The sequence below is a fragment of the Styela clava genome, chromosome 9 (genome assembly GCF_964204865.1).
Source record: "Styela clava chromosome 9, kaStyClav1.hap1.2, whole genome shotgun sequence".
Lineage (NCBI taxonomy): Eukaryota > Metazoa > Chordata > Ascidiacea > Stolidobranchia > Styelidae > Styela > Styela clava.
Window position 1 is genome coordinate 895,127 of NC_135258.1, and position 18,706 is coordinate 913,832.

The following is an 18,706-nucleotide window of genomic DNA, read 5'->3' on the forward strand; positions in this document are numbered from 1 at the left end:
ATTTGTGCTTGGACATAAGCAGTTGTCCGTTTTTGGATATTGTGGATAATTCATTACAATTCATCACCCCAGGTATGCCAAAGAGAAATTTCATTCAATATTGCTAACTGAATACCATTGCAATTATGTTTAATATGACTAAATCCACTCTAGATTTAACTCCCACAGGAAAACAAGCTAGTCATAGAGTATATAATAACATTGAACAATCAGGGAGACTTCAAGTATAGAGGACTTGCACGGGTCACGTGACTTTGTTTACTGGACGGCAAAAAAACAAAAACGTCCATTTGGCTCCTGTCGGTTGCAAGTCGGATTATACGTTTCCGTTTTATTTGGCTGTTGAAAATGGTTATTTCGTATTGTTCCGTTGGTTGTACGTATAGTATAGACAACGAAATGGATCTTCAGTTATATTCCACTGTTTTCAAATGATCCGGAACGTTGCGCAATGTGGATACCATCTATTGGCTTGACTGTCTGGTGTCAAGTCCAGAAGTCATCTCGCTTGTGTTTCACTGTTTGCGGACAGCACTTCGTTAATGGTGAGTGATAATGTGCCGTTATCAATTTCTTTCAATATTCATGAGCTCCCTCATTTCAATGGAAAGCAGATGACAAACTACTGTTATTGGTAGGCATAGGCTTAGGCCTACTTGCAGACTTGACTTGTGTAATGAATTAATCATCAATTGCCATAAGGTTTTATTTCCCTAGTTAGCAGGTAATCTATTACTAAGTGTGAAAAGTTGAATAGATAACTAAAGTTTAACACCAGTGCTCATGCAAAAAATAACCAGAATTCAATCGAATTCGCCATCTAGGAATACGCTCGCCACCGCATCTCTGATTACCCTGGTAGTTTCACAGGTTCCAATCCCATGCGGGGATAGTTATGTGCGAGAGGATTGCAGCTCTCCTCCCACTGAGGATGGTTCACACGACCGTTGGTCGATTACGACATCCCCCACCATCAAGTCTATGCTTCTGAAAACAAATAACTGGCTAACTAATCCCGACGTAGAATGGTAATATATGCTCATTGATTGAAATGAGGAAGATTGTGAATATTTGAAGAAATTGATAACGGCACATTATCACTCACCATCAACGAAGTGCTGTCCACAAACAGTGAAACAAAAGCGAGATGACTTCTGGACTTGACACCAAGCAGTCCTGCCAATAGATGATATCCACATTGCGCGACGTTCCGGATCTTTTGAAAACAGTGAAATATAACTGAAGATCCATTTCGTTGTCTGTCCAGTGGTTCCCAATATTTTTTGACCATCGCCCCCCTAAAGTAGTTTATACAACTTCATCGCCCCCCAGCACTACAAAAAATGTGAAGTCAGAAACGAATATATTACAGATCAAATAAGAAGACAAATCATAGTTTATAGTGTTTTTTAATGAAATAGATGAGCTTGGTGTTCTTCAGCGAGTTTTTTATTGTATCTAAAATTACCCCGTTTACTGGTGGAGAGGCGATTTCGTTGTTTTGATAGCAATAGTAGCACGGCTGAAAACCCCCTTTTGTCCATATAATAGGTCGGAAATGAAAGAATCCAGGGTTCTACCTCCTCAAAAACCGCCGTGTACTCTTGCCTTATGGTATTTCACTTCCAAAATTCACCCTATTTCACATTAAAATAATGAAAACAAAGTTAATTTTCCCACACTTATAATAATGATTTTCGTACATCTCATTCATTCGTACAGCATATGACATGCACCAAAATACTTTGGTAAAATTCATCCCCGATTCCTCATCCTACCACGGCCTCCAGTCCGATCACCAGTCCATAATAAATCAGCCATTTGTTTTTGGATTCATGGACTCGGATGTGGAAGAAGTCGTGATCGACTATCGGCTACGGCCCAGGGGTCGGCAAATTTTATGTCGCTCGCGGGACAAAATTCAGGGTTGCCAGTCTTTTGCGGGTCGCATATATTTTTTGAAAGTTAAAAACGGAACAGCGCGCAAAAACTGCGACAATTCGTGAACTCAACTCAGTCGTCTTATTAAAAAAATAATACAATGACATTTAATGTGACACTGCCTTCACGCTGAATAGCTTTACGACGCCAAAATTGGAACATTTTTTAAATGGGCATCACTAATCCCAGTTCTTTGCTTGTTCTTTGTAATGTTCATTTTTGAAAAAAATTGATGCACAAATATGTACTTCCAAACATCGAAGTGAATATTTTCGCATGATTTGTAAAATTTTGATAAAGATTTCCTTTAAGAAGATACATTCTTACAAAAATTAGGCAGTGATGAATGTCTCGAATAGAATATGAATTTTATTTTCTTATTGCATTGCAATATATTCGAATATTGACTGCGCTATTGAACCCCTGCCCTCGGCATAAACTTTTCTTCGTGTTTCCATTTGTCTAATTATAATTAAATTGTGGGCTCGTTAAACGAGTAGCTGTTCAATAGAATTTTTAGGATATAATAAAATTTAGTCCAAAGGTGTCTCACGATAAATTCTGTTACGTAAAAAAATGTAATTTACTCCTCGAGCGTAGATTATTAATAAAAAATTTTCATCGTCAAAACCGACGTTTGGATGTTTACCCGGACATAGACTTCCTTGTTTACTTCGTAACATTGGCCAATCAGCAAGATGCAAAAACGTAACAATGCCCCCTTTCACATCCGCTCAGACACGCTCACTCAGACAGATTTTCAGGCGTGGTCGTGAACATTACCTCAGTTTTGCTTTTTGAATTATGTTCGTTAGTTTTTAGTTGTTTTTCGGAAATTTAAATATAAATCAAATAAATCAATGATTACTTTGTCTTCCTATGAGTTTCAGTTTAATTACAGGAATCAAAAATTAGTGTAGAAATAGCTGTGATAGACTAGGCTAAAATTCTTTATCGGTACTTTTAAAAAACAGATTGTTGAATGGTGTGTATTAGAATGATAGTTTGAAACAAATACCCCATTTTACAGGCAACAACTTGCGAAACCACTCTTAAAATAAACACCGAAAATCTTAAAATGGTAAAGTATGGGAAGAATTTTCCGCGGTCAAAGGTCGGGGAAAGGTCCATTCAGCGAATCGTCTCGGACCAGATTATTTTACCCCGGCCGTATTTTGCCGACCACTGGGATACGCAACTACCGTCCCTTACTGCAAAGACGAGTTCAGAAATCCTTTCGCGTGTGATAATAGCCCACGTGATTCAAGCCTGCGATTGCACACAGATTACAGAATTAAGTGCGCCGAACATAAAACAGGTTTCGCGAAATCGCCCCCCTATCGCCCCATTCGGCTTTTTCGCCCCCCTCTGTATCGTTTTCGCCCACTGGGGGGCGATATCGCCCACTTTGGGAATCACTGCAGATTGTAATAAGTAATTAAAGTTACCGGTAACAGTAAAATTACTATAATTAAGTAAAGTAGGATATGGAAATAAATTGGTTACAAGGGGTGTAAGTGAGGTTTTTCATTCTTGGGTATTGATTTCAGCCAAGAATATAGGAATAATATTGTTATTTCACAGGATATCGGAGTCTTTGCTTGATTTTTTCCTTATGTGTTTTACTTCATTTAATCACTTTGAAGTAACCTGAAAAACAAAAAATAAAACTGCGAGTAGATGTTTCAATGATTGGGTGAAGAGGAATGCGCTGAACTATTTATTACAGGCAAAAAATAATTGTTTAATTAAATGAGATGTATTGTCATTATATAGCGATGGATAGATGATCTGTGATGACATTCTGCTTGGACAGAGAAAAATTTATCACACCATGCAAAAAACACACAAAATTTTACTATCTATACATTGGCCAACAAGTCAACTCAAACACCAATACCATGCCGTAACAGAAAATGCATGCATACATAAATGATATAAAAACCCCATCCAATTACAATGACCCACAGCAAAAAAAATCTGAAGGGGAGAAACCAACATAGTTCTACTACTCGCCTAGTTGCAATACTTAGTAACCTTGCAGGGACTATATTATACTATCTACAACTCTTACACCACCACTCAAACATAAGACCATGCGTGTATGATAAGGACATCACAGCTAGAAAACGATAAAAACACGAGCGTGGAGTGATAGAATGTATGCAGTTATTTAAAGATAATATCATCCGGGTATGACAGCTACCTATATATTTAAAAAATATATACTCATGCATGTCACAATACCATTTCTTTGGTGCTGGACTAGGTCTGGCCAAGTCATGGCAAGATATAACAATTTTATTATAGCTGTTCAACATTTTCATTAAAACAATAATGTGCAAGTGTGGAGTGTCCCAAGTTTTTGTCATCGAATACCACCAGTAGTAATTTTTAATATTTGGAAACTAAATGAGACTTGACTTGTTTTTGAAAAGATTTTTTGGACTTCAACGTCTTCAAATTTAATGGAAGAGAATTCCAAAGTTTGGGTCTAGTAAAATGTGGAAAATATCTGAGCGGCTACCTTGCCATTGCTGCATGAACTAAAAAAAATATGACGATCCTTGTTGCTGAGCTGCAGCGTCACTTTTATATTGTGGATAGTCATATTAGTCAGCAGTTTTGTTGATTTGCCCTCATCGAGGCATATCATTGTCACTAGATGTCGCTAATTTGCCATCCATCCGAAATAAATCACGATGGTTCTTCCCATTCCTCTGGTTTTCTCTAGCTGTAGTAATCTGTTGTTCTTTTCATGAATTTGTATTTTAAGTTAATTTTTCAAAATATATCCGAAATATCTGATTTTGAATCTTAAGAATACGAAGCTACCTTAATTCAAGCGTTTTTATGCGAAAACAGCTCAGCCTCAAGATGGCAATGCAGAGCAATAATTCACCTTGTCATTTTTTCAAATCAGGGAATTTCCCTGTATAATATTTCGATGCTATGCTGTTCTGGTAGTTGTAACTTGCTTTTTAATAAAGAATTCAGAGAGAGAATTGAACAATGGATATTAAGTTGGCATTTATAGTATATATGTATGTATGTTTGTATGTATAGTAGATGGATTAGTAGAATATTAAAGAAGTATCTTATACTCATGCTGCTAGCTTAGAAGAAAAGACTCCATGAATGTAAAAATATCAATAAACAAAACAAAAAAGTAGTAAAAATTCAGAATCATTCCGTTGATATACTGAAATAGTAAAACTATGATATGGGGGAAAGGCCATACACATTCATGAAGAATATACCGAGAGAAAGTGATGCGTAACTGTGTTTCAAATTTGGATATATCAATTCTTTAATGCTAGGACTGTAGGAGGTAAAATATTCCAAATTTTATCTTCAATGTATCTCAGAATTCTTTATGCCTGCTTCAATTTTACTGGGAACTAAAGAAAAACCACTGATAATATCTTAATGTGCAACTCTGCCTTACAATTAAGTGCATTTTCATAAATAATATTCATATCTTATACAACAAACCTGCCTAAACCTGAAAAGTCTAAATATTAGGCCGATATACCACTTGGCCAATATATTGGTTGAGATTGTGTTTTGTACTTTTGCTGCTAAAACTTCAATCTAACAAAGCAAACTCATTTACTCTTAATATGACGAGAGTGAATTTGAATAAAAAGTTATTAATCTACAGTGATTTGAGCGGTTGATACAGTTATTGTGATCTGTGGCATTTGCTGGTGGTTACATGATTTATGTTGCATGTAATATTTATAGCTATAGTTCATAATAGTGGTCATTCCAAGTATATATGCCTGAAATGGAGGACCAACTAAAAGTAGGCAATTGAAAATTAGGCACTTTGGAAATTGAGCGTAATAAATAAAAAGAAATAATGAATTGTTAAATATAGTCAAATAAATGTTGAACACGCAAGGTGCAACAAGTAAATCCTACAAGGAGGAGGCATTATTAGAAGTAGATGCACGCACTGGATCAAAAGATACGCTAGGCCCTTTGAAAAAGATAGAAAATGGAAATTACATTTTCAATATAATTATTTCATTATCTTTTTAAAAGGTATTACACCCATTTTTTGTTTTGTTCGAAGTGTCTAAAGAGTGCCTAATTTTCAAGTGCGTTTCCAGATATGGAGGTTGCAGTATCTATTTCAGTATTCATAACTGTTCATAACTCTTGATCCATCATGACAAACCACAATTATTATTTGATGAAATATATTTTATCTATACTAGAAGATGTGAAATATTTTATTTACTGTTTTTGTACTTACCTATCAGCATTAACCATCGGCCTTCTGAAGATAATATTCAGTTGTAGATGAGCAATAATTTAGTTTAACCCTGAATTTAAAAGCATGACTTCATGAAAAGGGCACATTCCTACTCCTAATTAGCTGAGTCAGTTAAATCAGTCCCAAAGTTGAGCAATGACACTTTCTGCTAGGACAGATTTGTAATGAATTTTTTCATTTATTGCAGTTTGATGATCTTTTTGTAAAGTTATCTAACTTTCCTAATATTAATGCACTGAACTGCTGAAACCCAAGAAGCTGCCTTAAAATACTTACCATTGCATCGCCTGCTCAACCAACAACATGGATAGAAAAGAAGGCACTGGAGCATCAAGTGGGTTCATATAATAATATTGTTGAAGTTTTTACTCAGTATAAGAATCCACTGATTTCTATAAATCTTGAAATTACAGCAGGGAATTTATCGATACCATACATTGTTTTGGCCTCCACAGATTAAATGAAAATACTTGAACAATTACTGATTAAAAAACAACAAACCTGATTAAGATATAATGAGTGACTTTATAACAAAATTAATATCGTAAAGGGACTTTATGGACACCCTGTATAACAATATGTCAGAAGCTACAGTTTTTTAGGAAATCAATATCTGTTTGACATTGTCTATCCCCAATTCATTACACTCTGGTCATGGGATTTAAATATGAGATGGCAAGTGATTTAAATATCAAGCCCAAATCGCTAGGATTGCATTGTTTAGTTCGTTTTTTGTTTTTTTTAAAAGAGTGTAATAGACTAGAATTAGCTATCAGTACTTTAATAGAATGACAGGCTGTTTAACATTTTGAATCAAATGATGATTATGAAACATCTAGCACCAGTGTCAACTCGTGAAAACTATCTCAAAATGTGCAGTAAAAATAGAATTTCAAGCATGGTTGCTTGTTTTTGTGGCTTTGCTAGTTGTTTTTCAGTTCATAGTTGTGTTTTTGAAATTTAGGTATGTAGCAATAAACTCAATGGACATCTAGAATTCCAAAAACTTTTATTTTAGTTGCATTTATCGCATAGCAATCTCGTGAAATTTGTTAATACTAGATTTTTCCAAGAATTATATATATTGGCGGTCAATGTTTTTTTACTTTTAACTTCACAAATTTTGTCATAAATTCAAAATTTAGGTAAAATTTCAGTTTTGCTTGCCCTAATTGGTAGATTCAGAACAGTGGTTTTCAAACAATGTTGCGTAGACAATTTTTTGAGGAAGCTTGAAGCTGATTTAATAAAAAATATTTGTTAGATTTGATCTTCCCCGCCTCATTTTGGTAATGTACATTTGTACATCTTTATTTGTATATTTACATTCCATCCATGTATTTTCAACATGATTTTTGAATAAACATACTCTCGTCTTGCTATCTGTTATTTGTAGCTTATTGCTAGCTAGGTATTTTTGAGGTGGGGCACGAAACTTGACAAATTCTAAAAAAGGGGGCGACTTTAAAAAGTATGAAAACCACTGATTTAGAATGTTGTTTAATTAATTTTTTGTCATTTATGTTTTCCTTGGCCTATTTTTCGAGTAATATCAAACGGTGGGGCGCGACTCACACATTGGGTGGAACGTAGACAATTTTTGAAGAGATGTGGAGTTAATTGAAAATATAAATATTTGTGGATGTGATCTTGACGCCTCATTTTGGATATTTCCATTTTTTTATTGTTTAGAGATTGTGATTCCATCAACTTATTTTCACCATGTTTTTTGATTAAAGCATACTTTCGACTTTACTACCTTGTTAGCTGGTTATCTACATTAATATCAGTGCCTCTTGTATACCTACAGTAATAACTTATCTACCTAAAGTTTATATTTTATTACCTCAATATTTTTAAGGCTTTATTTATAATTTTTAGTAATCCATTTGTTAGAGCTTAAGATAGATATGAGATAATTTGAGCAGAGCTCGAAATGAAAGTATGGTTGTGAATTTTTAATCATTGTTATCTGGTGCGCTTGACCTGATGTACAATGCAAAACTATAGTAGTTTATTTAAACATATGCTTGCATTTCTCAGGCATAGTGGAATTTGCCTTCAAACAGCTCACGATTAGGAAGTATAGTCAGATTTACCAGGGTTTTTAGTTACAGTTTCGTCTTGTATTTCGGGATTGAGAATACACAAAGTAAATGTCAAAGTTATATAGCCTCTGCTCTACCTCTTGTCAATTCAAGTATTGCCAGGTGAAAAGTTTAAGTGTTAATTTCGAGGAGATGAAGACAATTCTACTTCTAGTATTCATTGGTTGAAGCCTGACTGACAGGAATGATTCAAGCAGAGCTTGAAATGAATCTATGATTGCTGACCTTTAATTAACAGCTTACTTTGATGATAGCTAAAACTAAATAACTGCTAGAACCTAAAATTATATTAGACATAACCTCGATGGTTTTCTCACTAGTTTTGCATACAGGAGCAACTTGCTATAGTTTGAATATATTTATCAAATTTCGTAAATCTGACTAAACTTTTGAAATTTATGTTGTCAAATGTCAATTCATTCATGAAAAATTTATGAATATGTTTTCAAAATTTATTCTCAAGCATGTTCAATATTTATGCTAAATGGGATGAATCTGTCTTTTAAAATTTGTTTGTTCGTCAATAATATTACAAATTAAGTATAATGAATTGATTGTATTCTAAAACATTTAGATTGAATTATCTTTATTCTCTGTAATAATTAGGGGCTCGGTGATTTAGATTGAGTTCCTGATTAATTAAATTGACTCTGAGACCAATCTTTAACTTTTAATGGCGCATATTTTCAATGTTACTGTCTATGTATCACTTATGTTTTGAAATAAATATATTTTGTCCAACTACACCAGTAATACTCAGTAATGCTTTAACACTATTCACACACACTAGATTCAAATTTTCTGAAGATAATTGAATTATCAGAAATATTTAAATCTAATAGTGTCTTCTAACAGGATTGAATCATAGATGGGCCAAACTTGATAATTAAATATGTTATTTATGCATTAGTTTCAAACTCTATTCCAGTAAATTCAAAAGTGAGGGTGTTGTCTACATACCGACTGTGAGCGAATCTGTTTGCAAGCAAGTACACGACATGTGGTTGAATATCTGTTACAGGAAAATCAAGCCTCAATAATTCAGAATCTTGAAAAGTTGGGTATCTTGATTAGTTGATTAATAAGCAAAGCCTAGTTTAGTGTGAGTGTGTGATGAACACTTCATAATTTTCGATAAATGCTTGTATTAGTATAGTGACTTTTTCAAAGTAAATGTCTGAATAAACACTTCCATATTAGTTGCTTGTGCGTATAGCTGCGAGTCTTGTTCAAAGCATATACAATGCAGTTTTTGGTACAACCTTTGTTCATAAATGTCTCAGGAACGTCAAAACTGATTGACTCGCGCAAACTTGATAGACCCAAGGATTTACCTCATATATACTCATTCATTCGAATATGGTTTTTGAACTTGGAAGTGCAAATAATATTTGAAATTACCCATATTAAAAATTCTGCTAGCTTGTTGTAAAAATGACTTCACATTTGCTTTGGGGGTCAATGTAGATTTTAAAAACCTTGTTAAATGGGTTATGTTGGTTCATCCTAAGAACATAATGTTTCAAGGTCATTAATTTGGCCTTCATCTGTGAGTTTTGCTGTTGCTTCCAATATCAATAATACTTATGACTAGTTGCTCGCATAGAGCCTAGTTAAGAGAGAAGGCATTAAAAGCAAATTCAATAATAAAGATTAGTTCCTTGTGCAAAACTTAGTTCAACGCGAATAACAAAGGATTTGAAAGATCTGAAATGTTGCGATATCTTGGGTATTTCTTCAGTTGTTGAGGGACATGTACATGTAGAACTCTTATTATCATTATTTTACATTTAATACTGTTTTATAGAAATGCCTTGAAATATACAGACTGTTAATATTTTTATTGATTGCAAGCAAACTCAACTATGATCTATTTCAAGTGATGACCTCAATACTAGATTGTTTTGGGTCAGTGAAAGCAGATTTGTGTTTACTTTGTCACTTCATTCCTTGATATTGTAATTAGGAAACAATATCAAATAATGTTGCAGGGCGAGACAAAAAATTAAACTTAAATAAAATACTAGTTTGTAAGAGCCTCGTAATTGCAAAAAAGCTCAATTAATTAATTGCATATTCATAAAATTATTATTCACACTAGTCCTAAAAAATCATAGATGCAGTATCACCTGGAATAACACTTAAATATGGTTCAGTATCAACAGACTTTGCTTTGCATATGCTTGCAAGGGGTCATTGTATAATAAATATGTTTAGAGTGTGACTTCTGAATGACACCCACCTAAATGCTCCATATTCATCAACTAAAAAGCTGCTTCTCAACTTGAGCGGAGCTGAGTCCTAATTTTGCCAAAATACGGTTTTTGTTTTCAAGATGTTTCACAAGAACCACATCATTAAATACCTTCATCATTTTTAAAGTTGTCACAGCTACATTTCGCTTCGACTGTCAAGTTTCTTACAAAATATATATCCAACACAACATACGGTGAAACATTCAACACTCATGGTTAATTTGAAATGCAAGTGCCAACAGATAAGGTGTTATGATGGTTTGAGTTTCCGGTTAAAGTTTCTAAATATTGATGGGTGCTTGTACACTGCCTTAGATGCAAAGTGTGAAACGGTTGATAAAAAAATATGAAAGTATGCTCAGTATGGAATCAGCAGGAGTAATATTGAATGGTATTTTTTACACATTATTTAACATGACGATTTTAAACTCATTTCAAATTTATCTTTGTGCTAGTGTGTGTGGTAATCATCTTAAATCATATAAAGAATTTTTTAAGTGATTAAAGATGGAATTTTTTTCCAAAATGCTATTACTTTTATTTCTTTAATATGAATCCTATGAAATCTGGTATTTCATCCAAAATTTTGCTTTATTTTTTTTTTCATGGGAACATTTTTTTTTTATCGTGTGATGACTGTCTGTCCATTTTGATTCTGCAAAACTTTGCTACGTGAAAATTTGAAAATTTTTCACGGTGCCAGTCCCGTTAAGGTAAGACTACTGCTTCGCTTTGGTCTACATGTCCATATATTTGATTTGAGCATTGTTCCCTTCAGAGTCATTCTAGGACTAGTCAAACCAAAGCTTTAAAAATTAGTATCCAATGTTTCTTGTTTTCAATTTTTCCACTTATATACATTGATTTTTCATTAAGAGAGTATTTATAATGAAAATTCATACATGGAATTATTTTGTTTGGTCACCCCCAGGCTTTAGACTACTGGACAATGCCATCAGCCAATCATGGCTATACATTGCTATCAACTAGAATGGTATTGCATAAAAATACTTGGAATGTATTAGCTCTTGATAGGTAATTGTAACTTTTATACTCTGCTTCTTTTTAATATCTCAACTAATGACCTCAGTAATAAATTCTTCTTGTCAGTGAGATAAGGGTTTATGTGTTTACTTACCCTCCATTTTATATCTATATAACGTAATTAGGTAAACAACATATAAGATAGTATGCTATAAAACATTTGTTTTGTGGGGCTTGTTGTAGCTTGGCGTACCAGTCTGTATGAGAACTTTAATTGCATGGTAAACAGACCTTAATGTTTTATAGTAAATTGGTAATCATTAGAGTTTGCCTCTTCTAATTCTATACTATATTTTGGCCAAACATTATCCACACATCAACATAGATTGATATCAATGTCCCATACTTGGTATATGCCAACTAATGTATTCATCAGAGCTTCATGCTTCAAGGGTTCAAAGGTTTATTCTCTTTGTGCTTATTCAGCAGAACAACAACCCATTTATTGAGAACTGCCGTTTGTCAATTTAAGTTATGCATATTGTTGGATAATAACATCTTATATAATAACAATAACTACTACTAATCTTTTAACTTCTAATTCCCAATGTAGTTTTGGTTCAGCAATTATTTAGTAGGCAATAATATCCAACCATTTTGACACACACATTCCTTCCTTAGCCTACTTTTGAGCTCTTGATTCTTCCCCCACAGAGCATTTGTTATTGAATCTTAAATGGAAAATTTGCTCACTCTATGTGCAACTTGCACTTTGGCTGTTGTGCATATTTATTGGTTTATAAAGTGTGCATATATATGCATTACAATGATACCTCCCACACAATAATACTCTTGATGAATAAGTGAAAAATATTATTAATACTACATATAAATGAAAAGAAATATTTTCTCGAAAACATTCAAATTTTAGTCTGGCTGGGAAACATTGCAGTGATGGATAGATTGAGGGACCAGTTAGTAAAATCCTAAACTGAAACTGTGTATGCTTAGTCAGCATTATTTCGCAATTCTTTGTTGTCATTGAGGCATATCCTTCTTACAGATGTCGCTGTTAAGTCATATAAAACGATGTGATCATTGTAGTATCTCGGTGTTTATTTCGATTTTATTTTGTTCTTACTCTGTATGATCGAGTTTAATTAGGTAAATATCTAATACTCCATAGTTATTATGACATCCTGTATTTTATTTTTCAAACTTTGTTGTTCCTTTTTGTGATTGAGGCTAATTAAGTGAATGTTTAGGTAACTTTTCGTGGTCATTGTGGCATTCTTTTTGTTGTCCCTTTTATATATATGATTGTGTCGAATTTAGTGACTATTTAATATTGAGTTGTTCGGTTGCTATATTTGCTGCTTCAATGCAGCTACAAGGTGTCGCTGACTGGATGACTCTTTGAGTCTTTCGCGATCGCTCGTCTATTGCAACAAGCCGATATCTGTCTTCGTAATTTGTTATATGTCTTTTTTTATTTTTTCATATCGTATATTGGTTTTGCATGACGAAAATAAAATCTGAATCTGAATCTGAATCTGAATCTGAAGCCTTCTAATAATCCGGGTTTGTGTCTACATATTCTCTCTGCACTCTTTGTGAACTACTACTGGAAAATATATGGGTGAATAATTTACGTGTTCACTCTGAATTACGCTCTGTACAAGATGCTGCTCAAAAGTATGAAAATGTTTCTTTTCTCAGTCATTTTAAACGTGGCTCTAGACTAATAGCTGTTCGAAAGCATTTCAGATTTGATTCCCACAGTCAGTAAGAACTAACGTATGTTCTAAACCAGGTTCTGTATAAGCCAATATTGAAAATAATCGGGATTTTCACAGACATGATGATTATTTCCAACTAGGCTTGGCCCAGGTGGCCTCTCAAAGGTAATAAGAAGTCATTTATACATTCGCTTCAAACTACGCTCTATTCATGCAAATACTCAAAATAGTCTTCACCCAATTCAAACAAACTTTGTAAAAGTAGCTGCTGATGATGTTTGAGTTTCCATTCACACATTTACAAAAGAAAATCTAGATACTTTTGTGTATTTATTTGTATGGATGAACACTGGCGAATTGGTATATACACCTGCCTGCTCGAAGCCTTTCTCAAGAAGAATGTAGAGAGAGTGAGAGAAAACCTCGCATTCTTGAGTAGTTGCCAGTATAGAGCCTAGTTTAAAGAGAATATGCGAATGTTCACTCTCATGCGAGACATCAATATTTCTAGCAGGTCATGGAACAACCCTAAATGCTTAATATTCATCAACTAGCTGCCAGGGTCTCCATTTGACAAGATATGTTTTTTTTTAATTTTTGAAGCTGTGGCAGCTGCAAAAATTTCCGCCTCCTAGGTCAAGCTTCTTACCAATAAAAAATGCAACGCATAAATAGAAACATTCAACACTTATGGTTAAAAGAAAATGCGAGCGCCAACAGATAAGATGTCATGATGGTTTGAGTTCCTGGTCAAAGTTCCTAAATATTGTTGGGTGCGTGTACACTGCCTTAGAATGAAAGTGTGGAGCAGTTGGTAAAAAAATATGAAAGTATACTTAACATGTATTTTTACACATTACCGTAATTAACATGACGAAGTCAAATCTTGGTTAGAAAACTCATTTTAAAACTATATTCGTGCTAGTGTGTGTATTATTTATTTTAAAATCATTTAAAGAGTAGTCATCTATATTCTTTCCACAGCATCCTTGAATTCTATGTTTGACAATACAATATTTTTGTGTTAACGTACAGTGAGACTCATAAATTATTGCATACAGGAAGGAAATAAGTAATATAATATGTTTCAAATTTATAATTCAGTTTGATTCTAGGAATGGTTAAACCAATCTAATGTTTTTTGTTTTTAATTTTTCTACTTATATACATTAATTTTTTTTTCATTGGCAGAGTATTCATGATAAAAAGTCATACATTTGTTTGGCCACCCCCAAGGCTGGGAACCACTGGACAATGCTATCAGCCATTCATTGCTATACAAAATGTTTTTAGGTTCTTGATTTTGATTGGTCATTTTGAATTACGTTGTATGTCCCTAAAAATCAACCAATGCAGATAGGTGGACTGTGGTTAAGGAGAATAGATATACTAACCCTGTTGTCATGACAACTTTGAAATATTTTGATTTTTGATGGGTGATTTCGAATTATGCATTCTATTTCATAGTAACCTTCTGAATAAGAGAGAAATTTTATTTTAAGGTAGTAGAAACCACTAGAGGGTGCTTGTGAGCAAGTAAACTACAGATTATTAAGCACTATTGATACTATTGCAATGACCATTTCAGTTTCAGCTTATGGCATAAGGCCATATTAAAATTGAAATGTTCATAACCCATGAAATTTGAACAGGTACTCTCAAAAGCATGGTGGTGTTCATACATACGCTCATCCACTTCAAATAAGAGCTGTATAAGAAAATAGTGAAAAGAATCTGCTGGCTGTTTATTCATTCAATAGATTTGTGTAATAATTAATAGTGAGGCAATAACAGTATAAGACCCCTGATAATAAGCTAAGTGATAGTGAATACTCAAAGATTTGACCCATTTCTGATTAAAGTCAAGTGTTACTGTTATTGATTACGGGCCGTTGCACGGCTCGAAGTAGTTCGGGGTTGAAGCGACCAAGAAAAATTTATGTGGTAGTGAATTCCACTGGAAGTTTTTGGTAATAATTGAGTGTAAATGGAAGTTAACTAATGGTGAATCATAGTAGTATCGGTGCTAGATAAGGGTTAGGCCATAATTTTATTCTAATTTTTCTTATTTTTTTCTAGTACGAGTTCAGAGATTGTCTGTATTAGCCAAGTGAATATACCCCTGCCCATACGTTCAAGTCCTTTTACACAACTTGATGTAAAGTAGGCGAACAAAATTAGTTACTTCCATCTTGGAACACCTACTTCTGGAGCACCGAATCATGTAGTACAGCTAATAACTTTTTTGTTTTTTTGAGGGAAAAAGAGTTTTAAGAACACATTTCATTATCATATATGGAAAAGCAAGAGCGGAGACATATTATTAATTAGATTTTTATATACTAGTCTGTAAGTTATATGCAAAACTGTCAAAAGGTGCTGAAACTGTGAGGTTACCACTAAATAGTTAGCGTGTAAAAACTTTATTACAAGTAAGAGATAATTTACCTATTAAGTGTTAGCTATTGATATGTAATTCGAACTTTAATAATCTGCTCATTTTCAATATCTTTATCAACTATTTACCTCAGTAATAATGTTTCTAGTCAACGCCAGTAACATAAATTTGATCACATTTTTAGTTCTGACCTGAATTGTGACTTTATTTGATATGTTACTTGAATCATGAAAAATTTATTGAACTCAGACCTTATCCAAGACCTGGTATTTTATGTTTAGTTATATTTTCAGAGCGAAACAGCAATATTGAAGCCAGCAATACTTTATTTTAAAAAAAGTTGCTTTGTATTGTTTTTATTGTTCTCGTTGTAATGTCTTCTCAGTTATCAACTATCCTGTTGTCATGACTCGTGACAAATTTGGAAATTTCTCAATTTTTAATTTAACGTTTCAAATTATGCGTTTAACTACTTAGTAATGGCATAGATAAGAAAAGAATCTGACCTCATTGTGAGGTTAGTAGAAACCACTAGAGGGTGCATATGAGCAAGTTGAACACAGATTACCCTGTGTAACACAATTTTTGTTCTTGGCTCCTACTTGAATTTCTACTGGTTGAATCGAAAATTAAAGATGACATAATTCATTTATATTTTCCTGAAGTATTTTTTCATGGAAAATTTTAGGTTTTTATAACATAATCTGATGCTATTTTTAGTTTTTTTTTGAAATTTCACGTATGTGTTTCTCGTATTGTGGGTAATGAGTCTGTGTAGCTGTGTTTCTTCCTTCCCCTAAAAACCAACCTATCTGAATAAATGGAATTTGGTTAAGGAGAATAGATATAACAATTTTCAATAATCTTGTTGTCATGACAACCCTCAAAATTTCTTGATTTTTGATCGATCATTATGTGTTTTATTTAATAGTAACGTCATGTAGATGTAATATAAAACATCATAAGATTTTTTTATAACATATTATGATGCTATTTTTAGTGTTTTTTGTATTCCAATTATGTGTTCCTTGAATGAATCATCAATACAATACAAATTCATGTTAAGACTATTTGTCAACCAAAGAAAGCTTGGAATAATCCAAAAAAAATATTTCTCCTTATTTCTAAATTTACAACTTCCCTCCACTCCGATTTCTTGATTTGCTCTCTGTATGTAGTCACCCATTGTTCACTCATTGTACTGCCATTGGTTAATAGGGGGATTAAAAATTCAATTATGCCATGCTAGGGTGTAAATAGGGCAATTTTCAAATGTAACATAAACATCAATGTTTGATTATGACAAGTTGTACATTCCCACTTGTGCCACCAAGGAATTGATTTCTTTTTGGTCCTTTTAGCCTATTTTGATGTGAAATCAATGTGAACTAGGATTGTAAATCTGTAAAAAACATTTTTTTTATTTACCTACATGTCTATTTGGTAGTGTGAAGTTCTTCAAGATTTATTACATAGAATACACACATACCTGGAATATCAAAAACCCTAAAATATAGCACCAAACTGTATTACTATAAAAGTTTTATGTTTTTTCATATTATAATTTTCCCATAAAACACGATTCTGTGGATAGATTCGTGTATTAATTAATAGAGAGGCAACAACAGTATAAGACCTTTAATAATAAGCTAAGTAATGGGTATATTCGAAGACTTGTGCATTGGTGATACTTATAAGCTGGTGCTTCCTAATATTCTTGTTAAATTCACTCACACTAATCAAACGATATAGAATTATGGTGGTGCATTATGTGTACTTGTCAACAGTAAAGAAACCAACATTCAAGTAACATTTAAGCAGAGCATGCGCCCTACTGAATTATTATAAAGATCAATATCTTTTAATATTTAACAACATTACAATACATGCATTTTCAATTAGATTTGTTTAACTGGTCACTTGTTAATTTTCCTTCAATGGCTGTGATTATGCCCCTAAATTAGTCTTAATTGGTCTGGTCACTTTTTTAGTTTACTAACTCTCATCTGTTTACGTTTGTCATTTGGTCCTTAATCGCTGCTCAGACCTCTGACTTGACTTGTGACTTGAGAGAGAGGTAACTTTGCTTGATTCGGTACTTGAAATTTGAAAAACGATAATTAAGTCAGTAATGATCTATTTCAATAAATCTTGCCTTGGAATGTATTATTTTCAATATTCTCGTTAAACTTCTACAAATGAGGTGACAGTGTCTTTGACTCTTCTCACTGTGCGAATTTAGAATAACCCTTCATATTGAGTGTGAATGAATAGGTTTCCTGTTTTTAAAAATTCATGTTGTTATCAGAATGCCCCAATTTCATTTTGAATTATGCAGTATGTATGATCAAGTGTGATAAATGTATGTCTTCACATGGCTGTGTTTTTTCCCATCCGTAAAATCAAACTGTGCAAAAATTTGGAATGGGGTGAGGAGAATGGATGAAAAAATCTTGTTATCATAACAATTTTAAAATCCTTGATTTTTGATTCATCATTTCAAATTATACATTCTATTTACTAGTAACGTCATAAATAAGAGAAGAATCTGACCACGATGTGAGATTAGTTGAGACCACTAGATGGTGTGTGAGAGTAACTAGAACACAAATTACATTTTGTAACAGAATTTTTGTTCTTGGCTTCTGATTGGTCAAACCCCAAAATTGAAGCAAAATACCACGCACATTTCCAAGTGTAAAATTTGTAAAAATAAGTGAGGGGGATATCCCCAGGATCTTTTTTTTGGAAAATTGTGAAACTGTAAAATATCATGAAACTTTGTTATGACACAGTCTATTGCCATTTTTTTAATTTTTTGATTTTTCTTGTAGGCTACGTGTTTCTTGTATTCTTTGTAATAAATCTCGAAGAAATTAATACAAACTCTTCGTAAAGTATTATTTTTCAACTAAAAAGAAATGAAATTAATCGAAACAAATTTTTTTCCAAATTTTCCGACTTTGTTCCACATTGATATTAAGATATGTAGACAC

General features: G+C 33.2%; 3 protein-coding genes across 4 annotated transcripts in view; 2 read left to right on the forward strand and 1 right to left on the reverse strand.

Annotated features, from left to right (window-relative positions):
* The window catches only part of LOC120331108 (uncharacterized), a 447,434-nt gene that overhangs the window by 169,191 nt on the left and 259,537 nt on the right, over positions 1-18,706 (forward strand). The gene's annotated exons all lie outside the window — the stretch shown is intronic.
* Positions 1-18,706, forward strand: part of LOC120331502 (protein ABHD12B-like) — a 117,973-nt gene that overhangs the window by 27,732 nt on the left and 71,535 nt on the right. The window lies entirely within an intron of this gene.
* The window catches only part of LOC120336002 (general transcription factor II-I repeat domain-containing protein 2-like), a 305,240-nt gene that overhangs the window by 17,763 nt on the left and 268,771 nt on the right, over positions 1-18,706 (reverse strand). The window lies entirely within an intron of this gene.